Raw genomic sequence first — 10,073 nt, forward strand, 5'->3', positions numbered from 1 at the left:
CATCTCTGTGGGAACAGCCCCAGCTTCTTCACTTCCCAGAAGGGCCCTGGCATTGCCGACCAAGGGCCTCTTCCCTCGCGGTGCTGCAACCCGCGGCTGAATCAAGAATCCGGGAAGCTCCGCCAGCCCCGCGGCTTTCTTGGAATAAAGCCAAGCTCACGGCAGCAGTGACGCGGCGGCCGCGGGCAAATCCCTGCCGAAGGTTTCACAAACCTCTCTCTGCTCCAGAGCAGCTGAGCGGACTTGGCCCTGCGTTTCGTAAGCAGTCTATCAAATGTGGACAGTTCCCCTCTGCCCTTCACCAGCGCTGGGGCAGCTGAGCTCCCCCTGGGCGGGCTCCTGGATGGGGAAGATGTTATCAGGGTGATCAGACCCTGTCACCCTGTGATGGTGCCAGGAGCCAGACTGAAATTTGCACAGGGCTCCAGAGGCAGGGCTGGGACACTGGTGTCCTGCAGCTCTCCACACCTCAGATCTCCTGGGGCTGGCACCAAGCAGCAGCACCAGCAGAACCCAGTGCAGCTGTAAGTGCATGGCCCCCGTGCCATCAGCTCCTCCGTGCTGTGACGGTGGCCATGCAGAGCAGGGTGAGGGCACCAGCCCCAGTGAGAGCCTGACAAGGTGCTGGGGCACGGAAGGGTGGTCAGGCAGGGACAGGCTGCTGCCCCACAGCCCCTGCAGCCCCCGTCCTGCCTCAGCCTGGCCTCCCCAAGGGGTGCAGGGTGGCCACCAGTGCTTCCCATCACACTGCTGGCTCATTACTGGCACAAGAAGGAAGCGTCCACCGGGATGGTGAACCTGAGCTCTGCGGGGTCAGGGGTGCAGGAAACCTGCTCTGGTGTGTACCAGCCCCTGCAGAGCCAAAACAGGAAACCACCGCAGCCGGAGATTGCTGCGGGCACAGCAGAGGGCTCAGCCAGCACCGCAGCTCTGTCGTGGCTGCACCGACCATGCAGAACATCCAGCTGGTCACAGGGCAGCAGGGCAGGCCCATGAGGGCTCCCCAGCCCCGCAGCAGCACCCCAAGGACTGGCAGAGGCAGGCAGGGAGCTGCCGTGAACACCCGACCTCGCGGCACTCCCTTCACACACTTCTTCCTGCTTGGCTCTGCAGAGCCAGGACATTCCCACATCTACCACCACACTTCCCAGTAGAATGCAGGAAAGGGCTGTGCAGCAGCTGGGAACTTACTGTAAATGGCACCACCTGCTCCTTACGTGGCAATTGCTCTTCAGGCCAGGGCCACGGGAGCACTTGGGAACAGGGATTGGGACATCTGCTCCCAGCGAGCTGCCAGGAAGCACAGGCACGAGCTCCTCAGCAGAGCCCAGAGCTGGCAGTGGTGGTCCCAACTGCAGGCCCAGGACAAGAGACAGCTGCTTGGGCTGGAGGAGGAGCAGGGCTGCAGCTCTATGTCCCCAGAGCCCCTCGGTTCCACAACTGCCCCTCAATTTGTGCCTCTGCACTCAAGTACTGCTCAAAGTCCCTGTCCCGGTAGCAGCTCAGCTGCCAGGGACCTGGAGCAGTGCCATGGTGGCTGGGGGAGCCCTGGGGGCTGGCGTGGCCCTGGCTCTCCCTGGGCCAGGTAGGGCTATGAGCAGGCAGGGAGCAGGGGTGGCAGCAGGACGCCGTGCCCAGGCCAGGAAGTATTTTGGGATACAGCTGAGCCCAGCAGGCTGTGTACATCCCCATGGAAACTCTGCTTTGTTGCTGCTTCCCCAGCCAGACCCGCGCCAGCTCCAGGGAGCCAGCAGCTGTGGATTCCTCACTCCTTCCATCAGCATCTACGAGAGCTGCTCTGCCCCGGCCCCCCCGGCCCAGCTCTGCTCCCTGGCAGAGCCCCGGGCCCGGGGCTAAGCTGCTCTTGCACCTGCACTCACGGGGAGCAGCGATGTGCCAGCCTGGCTGTGGGCACTCCTGGGCACATGGCAGGTCCCTGTGGGTGCTCCTGCAGCAGGCTGCCAGCTGCCTGCCGTGTGCTTGCCCAGCACAGCACAGAGTCCTCAGATGACCCTGGCAGAGCAGCCGTGGGCAGGTGCCAAACCCTAGCCCTGGAGCATCCCTTGGCCTCACATCAGTCCTGGCCTCGGGCACGGCACAGGAGCCAGCCGTGGCAGAGCCGCACATGTGGCTGGGGACGGAGCTCCGGGATGTGGGACCCTGTGTGTGTGCAATCCCTGCCCTCCTTGCCTGTCCCCTCCTCAGCAGTGCACACTGCTGGGGGGCCTGCAGGTCCCCACCAGCCTGGGGGGCTCTGCCCATCCCGTGGCTCTGGCTGCCATCAGCAGAGAGGAGCTCCAGCCACACCGGTCAGGCACAGGGTGATGGGTGCCAGCGGCGCCACTTGGGCGACGATGGGGACTGTGGCTGGCAAAGGGCACAGCTGGAGCAGATGCTCCCCAGAAGGACCCAAGGGCCCTGTCTCAGCATTTAATGAGTAGGAATGGGAGCGCTTTACTGTAATTCCAGTAATTACATTGTTCATCCTTGGCAGCCGACACCAGTTGGTGTCCAGCGCCATGGGATCGCGATAAGCCACCTGGCAGTGAGGCTTGGCAACACGCTGTGCTGCCGGGCAGCCGGCCAAGGCAGGGCAGGGAAGGGCTGGAGCAAGGTATGAGGTGCGGGAAGGGCCCGCCCGGGAGTTCCCGTCACTGCCGCGCAGGTGGCGGCGGGAGGGCCCTGGCGCCGGGGCTGAGCCCGCACGGCCGGGATCCCCAGCCCGTGAGCGCCTGGCAGGATCCCAGCAGCCACCCACCACTGTGGCATCCCCGGAGCACGCTCAGCGCTCACGCTGGGCGCTGAGCTGGAGCTGCCAGCTGCAGGACGTTCAGCCACACGCGCAGCGGGGGTTTGGGGCAGCAAGGTGCCAGCGAGGTGTCACCCCAAGGACCTGGTGTCCCACCCTGCCAGCGCTATTGCAGCTTCCAGGCAGCCGGGCAGGCGCTGCCCCTGGCTCTTTCCTGCCATCCCCACCCACCCTGGCTCAGCCGGGGCATCCCCGGGTGGTCTCCACTGGTGCTCGGGGCCAGCCAGGAGCAGGGACAGAGCACCCCAGGGACAGAGTGGGAGCCCTGCTGAGTCATCACTTCACTGTTCTCGTTTTTCCATGGTGCTGTTGTGCATTTGCTGGAAGCCAGCTCAGAGCCATGACTAATCTGTTCTCAAAACAAGCACAAAGCAAGCGCGAGGTTTGTGCAAACCCACGGGGAGGAGGCGGAATCACAGCACGGGGCTGGACTCGGGAGGCAAGGCGCTGGAGCAGCTGGGAATGCCCAGCCATGGAGCTGCCCTGCAGGCAGCAACCTCCTGTGTAGGGGGTGGGCACAGCAGAGGTGGGCAGGGGCACTGAGGACCCCCAACCTCCCCTCCCTACAGCGGGGCTGGGGTTCAGGCAGCATGCTGGAACAGGCTGCAGCAGGCAGGGCAGCCAGACGTGGGCCATCAGCACTCAGAGCCCCACGTACTATGGCCGGAGTTGGGGCTCTCATATGGGTTGTTTTGCCTTATGGGGAAGCCAGTGGAGGGGGAGGCCAGGGAGGAAGCACATTGATTTGCTGTTATTAAAACCAGAGCTGCTGTCGGGAACTCCACAGCCTGGCTGCCCTCGTGTGCTTCCTGGAAAAGGCTGTCCCGTGTGCCCTCACCAGCGGGAGATGGGGCCCCCAAAGCACCTGGCAACAGCCATGGCCCGCGCCGGGTTTGGGCGGCAGCCGGGGCAGGGAGCCAAGGATCCAGTTCTGCCCTTGGTGCCCACTGCTCTGCTGCCCAGCCTTTGGCTCCCAGCCGCCCGCTGCCCCCCTGGCCCTGCTCAGCACCCCCGGTGCTGCCTGCGGCGCCCAGGGCAGCCCTGTCACCCCACGGCGGGTGGCAGGACACGGCAGCAGTGGCACCCCGCTGAACTGAGGACTGTTTACTGGAGAGGCAAAGTCATCGCTTCCAGTGGGGGATGAATCACCCCTGTCAGGAATTCTGCCCGGGGGCTTTTCTGTAAGAGCGTGGAATTTCAACACTGGCCGCCCGTGCCCTCCCGGGTCCCCCCTTCTTGCACAACCTCTTGCCGGGGTTGCTGTTCCCAGCCCGGCCTTGCAGCCGCAGCGGCCGCCGGGGAGCGCGGGCACGGGGGGACCCTGCGGAGGGTCCCTGTGGAGGGTCCCTGTTCATTGTCCCTGCACAGGGTCCCTGCTCATTGTCCCTGCTCATTGTCCCTGCTCATTGTCCCTGCTCAGGGTCCCTGCTCATTGTCCCTGCTCATTGTCCCTGCACAGCGTCCCTGCCTGGAGCGCGGCCCCGCAGCCCGTGCAGGGGTGACAGGGCAGGGCCAGCCGGGCTCGCAGCCTCCACAGAGGCTCACAGAGCTCTGCTCACAGAGCTGCGCCCCCGGGGCCCCACAGAGCTGTCCCAGTCCCGAGTGGGTGCCCGGGACCGAGGGCTCCCCCGCTCAGCGCTGTCGCTGTCGCTGTCGCTGTCGCCAGGCAGTGCGGCAGCGCGGAGCCTGCAGCTGCACTCGCACCCACCAGCGCTGCAGAGAGGGGAAGTGGAGGGGATCAGCTGCAGGGTGGGCTCGGGTGGAGCATCTTCCCTCTGCCACGACCAGGCACAGCCGCCCCCATTGGGCTGATGGCTCATCAGGCTGAGTGCGGGGAGCGCTGGCAGGGGGGAGGCCCCTGGAACACCCCTGCCATCCTGGTGCTGTCCTGCTGCGGGGGGACACCACTGCCCCCACCATGGGCCAGGCTACCAGACAGAAGGGGAGGAGGGGGCCAGAGCTTTCCCAGCAGACTGAGGTGACCTCGGGGAGCCCTGCAGCCATGCTGGGACTGGGGATTCTCTCAGTTTCAACACACAGCAGAAACTCTGTGAGAACTCAGTGAGAGCAGAGGTGTTTTTGGATAAGGGGGAAGCACACTCAGAGCAGGAAATGAAACATCACCTTTGAGACTTGTGGCTCCTCTCAGCCTGGCGCAGCACAGATGGGCTGTGCTGGCTCCCAAACCGTCCCACAGGTGAGGAGAGCAGGGCCAATGGCTTTGGGAGCCCAGAGAAGCGTCCCACTTGCCAGCATCTCCTTTCCTGGACACAGGGCTGCCAGGAGCAGACAGTCCCGGGAGACCCTTTGCAATGGGAACCTGCTCCCTGCTACATTTGGGGTGTCCCTGTGTCCCCCGGGGGATGGGGCAGCCCGGCAGGACCTGCAGCCTGGCAGCGTCCCTGTGCCGGTGACAGCCAGCACTTCTGCCACCACGGCTTCAGCACAAAGGGCCCACATGCCAGCCCTGCCCCGGGGCACTGCTTCCAGCAGGAGGAAGCAGCTTTCTCAGGAGCCCGGGTGATTTGCCTGCCCCGCTTTGCATGCCTGAGGCTGCCCGGGGACACAGCCACAGCCCCCCACCCCAAGGCAGGGCAGGGCCATCATCCCAGTTCAGAGCACCCAGGTGGGCATGTGGGAGAAATCAGGACAAAGCACCTCAGCCATAGGAAACTGCTTTATTTCTTGCTTTGCACTTTCTGCCATTGCTGGAATGCGTGAAGTGGCCGCCCTGACCCACCTGGGTCAGGCAGCCCCCTTGTCCCACTCGGCCCCTGCCCCTCTCCCCCGTGCCAGGGTGTTCCACTCCCAGAGGGGCTCCCAGGACCCACAAGCTGAAGTCCCATGCACCAGGATGGAGCAGCTCCATCCCAGCCCCACACATGAGCTCCAGGCTGATTTATAGAAACCCAGGGGGCTGACGGTGCCTCCTGCCAAACCTCATTAACGGCTGGCCCGGGAGAAGGCAAACAGCTCATGCAGCAACAAGGAAATCCTTGTTTAAGCATTTCTGGCCATGCAAGGCCCTTCACCCCATACCCAGGGGAGAAGGAGGAAGACGAGGAGGTGAGGAGGAGGTGCAGGCTACAAGTCCCAGACTGGCACCACCCTGGCATTCAGGGGAACCAAGCAGGAGACATGAAGAGACATACCAGGGTCTGCACAGGGAAAAGACACATTAGGGTCTGCACCAGGATGGGATGTGAGCTGGGGGGAAGCGGGAAGCTACACGGGCATGATGAGGGCAGAGAACTGTGCCACAGAGCCCTGCCTGCCCCCCCGTGCCCCCTGCTCCCACCAACACCAGGCTCCCCACACACGTGCTGGCCATGGGTGCAGCGTGGGCGGCCGTGGGAGCCAGAACCAGAGTGCCAGCCCACAGTGGGCACGGGACAGCAGCACGGCTGGCCTGTGGAGCCGGCACGGCGTGCTCCACAGCAGCACCAATGACCTGCATCTGCCTGCCCCACGTGTGGCTCAGGATCTATTTCATCATCTGGAGAAAAGCATTTACTGCCAATAAACGGGCTAATTAATTCTCCTCAAAGACCTCTCAATTATTCATCTCGGGCCACAGAGAAAACAATTAGAGCACTTACCTCAGCCCTGGCTCAGCCAGTGCAGCAGCTGGTGGCAGGCAGGGCACGGCGGCACGGCTCTCGGCACGGACCCCCGGTGCCCGGCCATGCCCGGTGTGCCCACCCGGCCGGGGCGGCCCGCGGAGCGCTGGAGCGGGGATGTGGAGCGGCCACAGCCAGCAGCCCTTAGCTGTGAGCGGCCCCAGCGCTCTCCAGGGCGCCCCGGAGCTGCCCCAGCTCAGGGCTCTCACAGGGACCCCCGGCTGCTCCCTCCCCACAGCCCCCCGGGCAGCCCGGGCAGAGGCTTCTCCCCGACGGTTCTCGGGCTCCTTGGCCCTTGGGGTGTCCCATCTGCCCCGCGGAACGGCCCTGCTCAGGTGCACCCTGAGGAGGGAAACCCTGGGCACGGGGGGCACGCTGGGCTGGGGGGGCCGCTCCCGGCGCGGCCGGAGCCCACGGGGGCAGCGCCCGAGACGGCCCCGAGGCGCGGCCGGTCCCGGTGCCCGGCGGGTCAGGCCGGCCCCGCACTGGCACCGCCGGGGCCCCGGGGAGCGGGGCCATCACCGCCCCGGGCCTGGCGGGCAGAGCCCCCGGAGCCGCCGGGCCGGGCCGGGCCGGGCCGGGCCGGGCCGGGCGGGAAGAGCCCCGCGGGTCCCGGGCTCGGAGCCGCCCGTCGGGCGGGCAGCGCGGCCGGCCGGGCCGGGAAGGGTTAAGGGCGGCCGGCGCCCCCCCGGCGCGGAGGCCGGGCCTGTCGGGAAGCCGGGATCTCTGCGGCGGTTTTACTGGAAAAGTCGCTGCCGGCGGAGGGGGGGCACCCGCGGCCTCGCCGGCTGGGGACGGGGCACCGGCCGGGACCCCGCGGCCACCGGGCTCCGGCAGCGGCCCGCGGGGCCCGACCGAGCCTCCCGGGCAGCCCGCGGCTCCCGCACCGGCCGCGGCCCCGGCAGCCCCGGGACCGTGTCCGTCGGGGGTCTGTCCCGGGCCGGAGCTCGGCCAGTGCCGCAGCTCGGGACGTGTCCCCGGCACCCCGGCAGTGCGGCGGGGTCCCAGTCCCGGCGGCCCCACCCGACCCGACCCGACCCGGCTGAGCCCGGGGCCGGCGCTCCCGGGCATCGCCCCACCGTTCCCGGCAGCAGGAAACTGCTCGGCTCCGTGGCCCCGGTCCCTCGAGGGCGATGCACGGCAGCTGCCCCGGCCCCGGTGGGAGCGGGGCTCTCCAGAACGGGCCGGGCCGGTGCCGCCCCGCTGGGACGAGCCGCGGAGCCCAAAGGGCAGCCAGGCTGAGCAGCACCGGCAGTGTGGCTGCAGGGCTGAGTCCGCCCGACAGGAAAGCATCCCTAGCTCACCGTGAGCGGGTTATGGTCACTGCCAGTCCTGAGCCAGCCCTGGGCACCCAGCACGAGACCCCCGGGGCATTGCCTGGCCACTGAGAGCTCCATGGCCGAAGCCATGCTCTGCTGGGAGGCTGAGAGCCCACTGCCAGCCTGTGCCAGGGCAGCCAGGTGCGTGTGCCAGGGCAGCCAGGTGTGTGTGCCAGGGGCAGAGGATCAGCCCCAGCCCGGCTGTGTCCCGGGAGCTGCAGCACCGTGCTCCCCCATCCCACAGCCCCTCCTGCGGCCGGGATGCGCCAGGCTCAGCCCTGGGGACGTGCAGATCCAGCGGCTGGGGCTGGCAGGCTGGGATGGGGCTGCCAGTGGGGCTGGTAGCAGGGGGGCCCAGCTCCGGGAATCGGCCCCAGTGGTTGCCAGGCCTGTGGTAGGGAGGGGGGAAACCCGATCCTCCGCGGTGGGATCTGGGCTCCACTCCCGGCTCCCCAGCCAGGCCTCAGCTGCTAATTTTAGCCCTGGGGAGGCACGGCTGGAGCAGGAGCTGAGCCCAGCGGGGCAGGGGCTCAGCCCACCACAGGAGCTGGTGTGGGCAGGTGGTGGCTGCAGTCCTGTGGTGCAGTGTGGGCCAGGGTGAGCCCCCTGCTAGTCCCCAGCTGCCAGCCAAGCCCCTGCCTGGCACTGCCCACCCTCTGCCCAGCTCCCGTGGTGTCCATTCAGCCGCTCCACATAAGACCACAAGCACTTCCATGGTCCCGGTGCTGGCCCTGCTGTGGCCCTGCTGGGTGCTGGTACCAAGGGGGGACCCCCAGGCAGGTCCCAGAGCGAAGTCCCCGGGAAAGGCACAGGGCTGAAGGACAAGGGGCTCTGTGGAAGACACGCAGCCACACTGCACAGTGCTGCAGAAGCTGTGGCTGCTGCCCAGTGAAGGAGCCCCTGTCTGGCTGCAGACCCTGACTGGGCTGGGGGGGCTGCCCACAGCAGAGCCCTGAGCTCCCCTCCAGCTTTGGGCACACCAGGGCAACCAACCAGCCCATCAGGTGCCATGCAGTGGATGGGTGAGTGGCCGGGAAGGCCATGCTGAGGGGTGCTCCAGCCACCCGACCCTTCCAGGCAGAGAAAGCGGCTCCAAAGGCTGCCCTGCCCCATGCAGCCGCCCCAGGTGGAGGGGGATCCCTGTCCTGGGGCCCCACACTGCTGCTCCCCAGCCCTTCACCTGACCGGCCGCGCTGCCCGGCGCTTACTGGAAGAGGAAGCTGCCGGGAAGGCGGCGTGTGCGGCGGGGCAGCTTTGGGGAGGCTCAGCTGGGCTCAGCAGCCGGCACAGCTCAGCTGTCCATGCTCCCAGGTCCAGGGCCAGTAACGGGAAGCGTCTGCTCTCAGTGACGGTAAATCAGATCGGGGAGATTAGAGGCCTTTTTGCCTAATCATGAGCAGCTTGAAGTTGGAGGACAAGTTCCTGGAACAAAGAGGAAATGGAGGCAGTAAATAAAGAAAAACTGTTAACATGTGGCCCTGCGTGTGAAAAACGTCTCATGAAGGACTGTTTATGGCTCCCTCAGCTGCGGGCTGACAGCGCGGGGGGCGACGGGCGATACTGAGGGAGGGGCTCATGGGCAGGGGCACAGGCAGGGGCATGGGCAGAGCGGGCACCAGCGGAGCGGCTGCAGGGGGCTCAGGACAGGGGACCTGGGGCGGCCAAGGCTGGGGGGCACGTGGCGGAGGGAGGGAGAAGGCAGCAGCATGGCACAGGTGTCTGGAGCACACAGCGTCCCCAGGCGGGCAGGGGCTGAGGGGAAGAGGCGCCTTAATGGGTGCACCTGCCCCACTGGTGCCCTGCAAAGGCCGGGAGCGGCGCTGGGCGCGGCAGAGTGGTGCCCCCCGCGCTGGGAGCAGGGAGCATGGTCCGGCTGCTCCAGCCCAGCGCGGGGAGGCGAGGGGGTCTCGCCACTGCTTCGGACACACGCCCTCCTGCCGGGGGGCAGTGGGGATCTCTGCTAAGAGGCTGGCGGGTCCCCTCAGAGCTGGCAGAGAGTGCCGAGATCAGCGAAGCTGCCCGGACACCCCAGAGCTCCGCTGCAGCGCCAGCCCACCTGCGGTGCCGCCGGGCTTGGGGCACACCGGGGCAATCGCTGCGGCCAGGGCAGACGCAGCGGAGCCGGAGCAGCTCCAGCGCCCAGCCGACCCCAGGCAGCGGGGCGGGAGCGATTCCTGCTCAGCCATGGAAAGAGGATCCCCCTGGCGCTCCCTCCGTCGGGCACCCAGCACGGGGAGGGGCCGGGGGGCAGCGCAGGGCCGGGGCTGCCCCAGCCGTGAGAGGTGGGGATGGAGGGAAGGGGCCGGCGCTGCGAGGCAGTGCCCG

The sequence above is a fragment of the Agelaius phoeniceus genome, chromosome 19, assembly GCF_051311805.1.
Source record: "Agelaius phoeniceus isolate bAgePho1 chromosome 19, bAgePho1.hap1, whole genome shotgun sequence".
Taxonomy (NCBI): Eukaryota; Metazoa; Chordata; class Aves; order Passeriformes; family Icteridae; genus Agelaius; species Agelaius phoeniceus.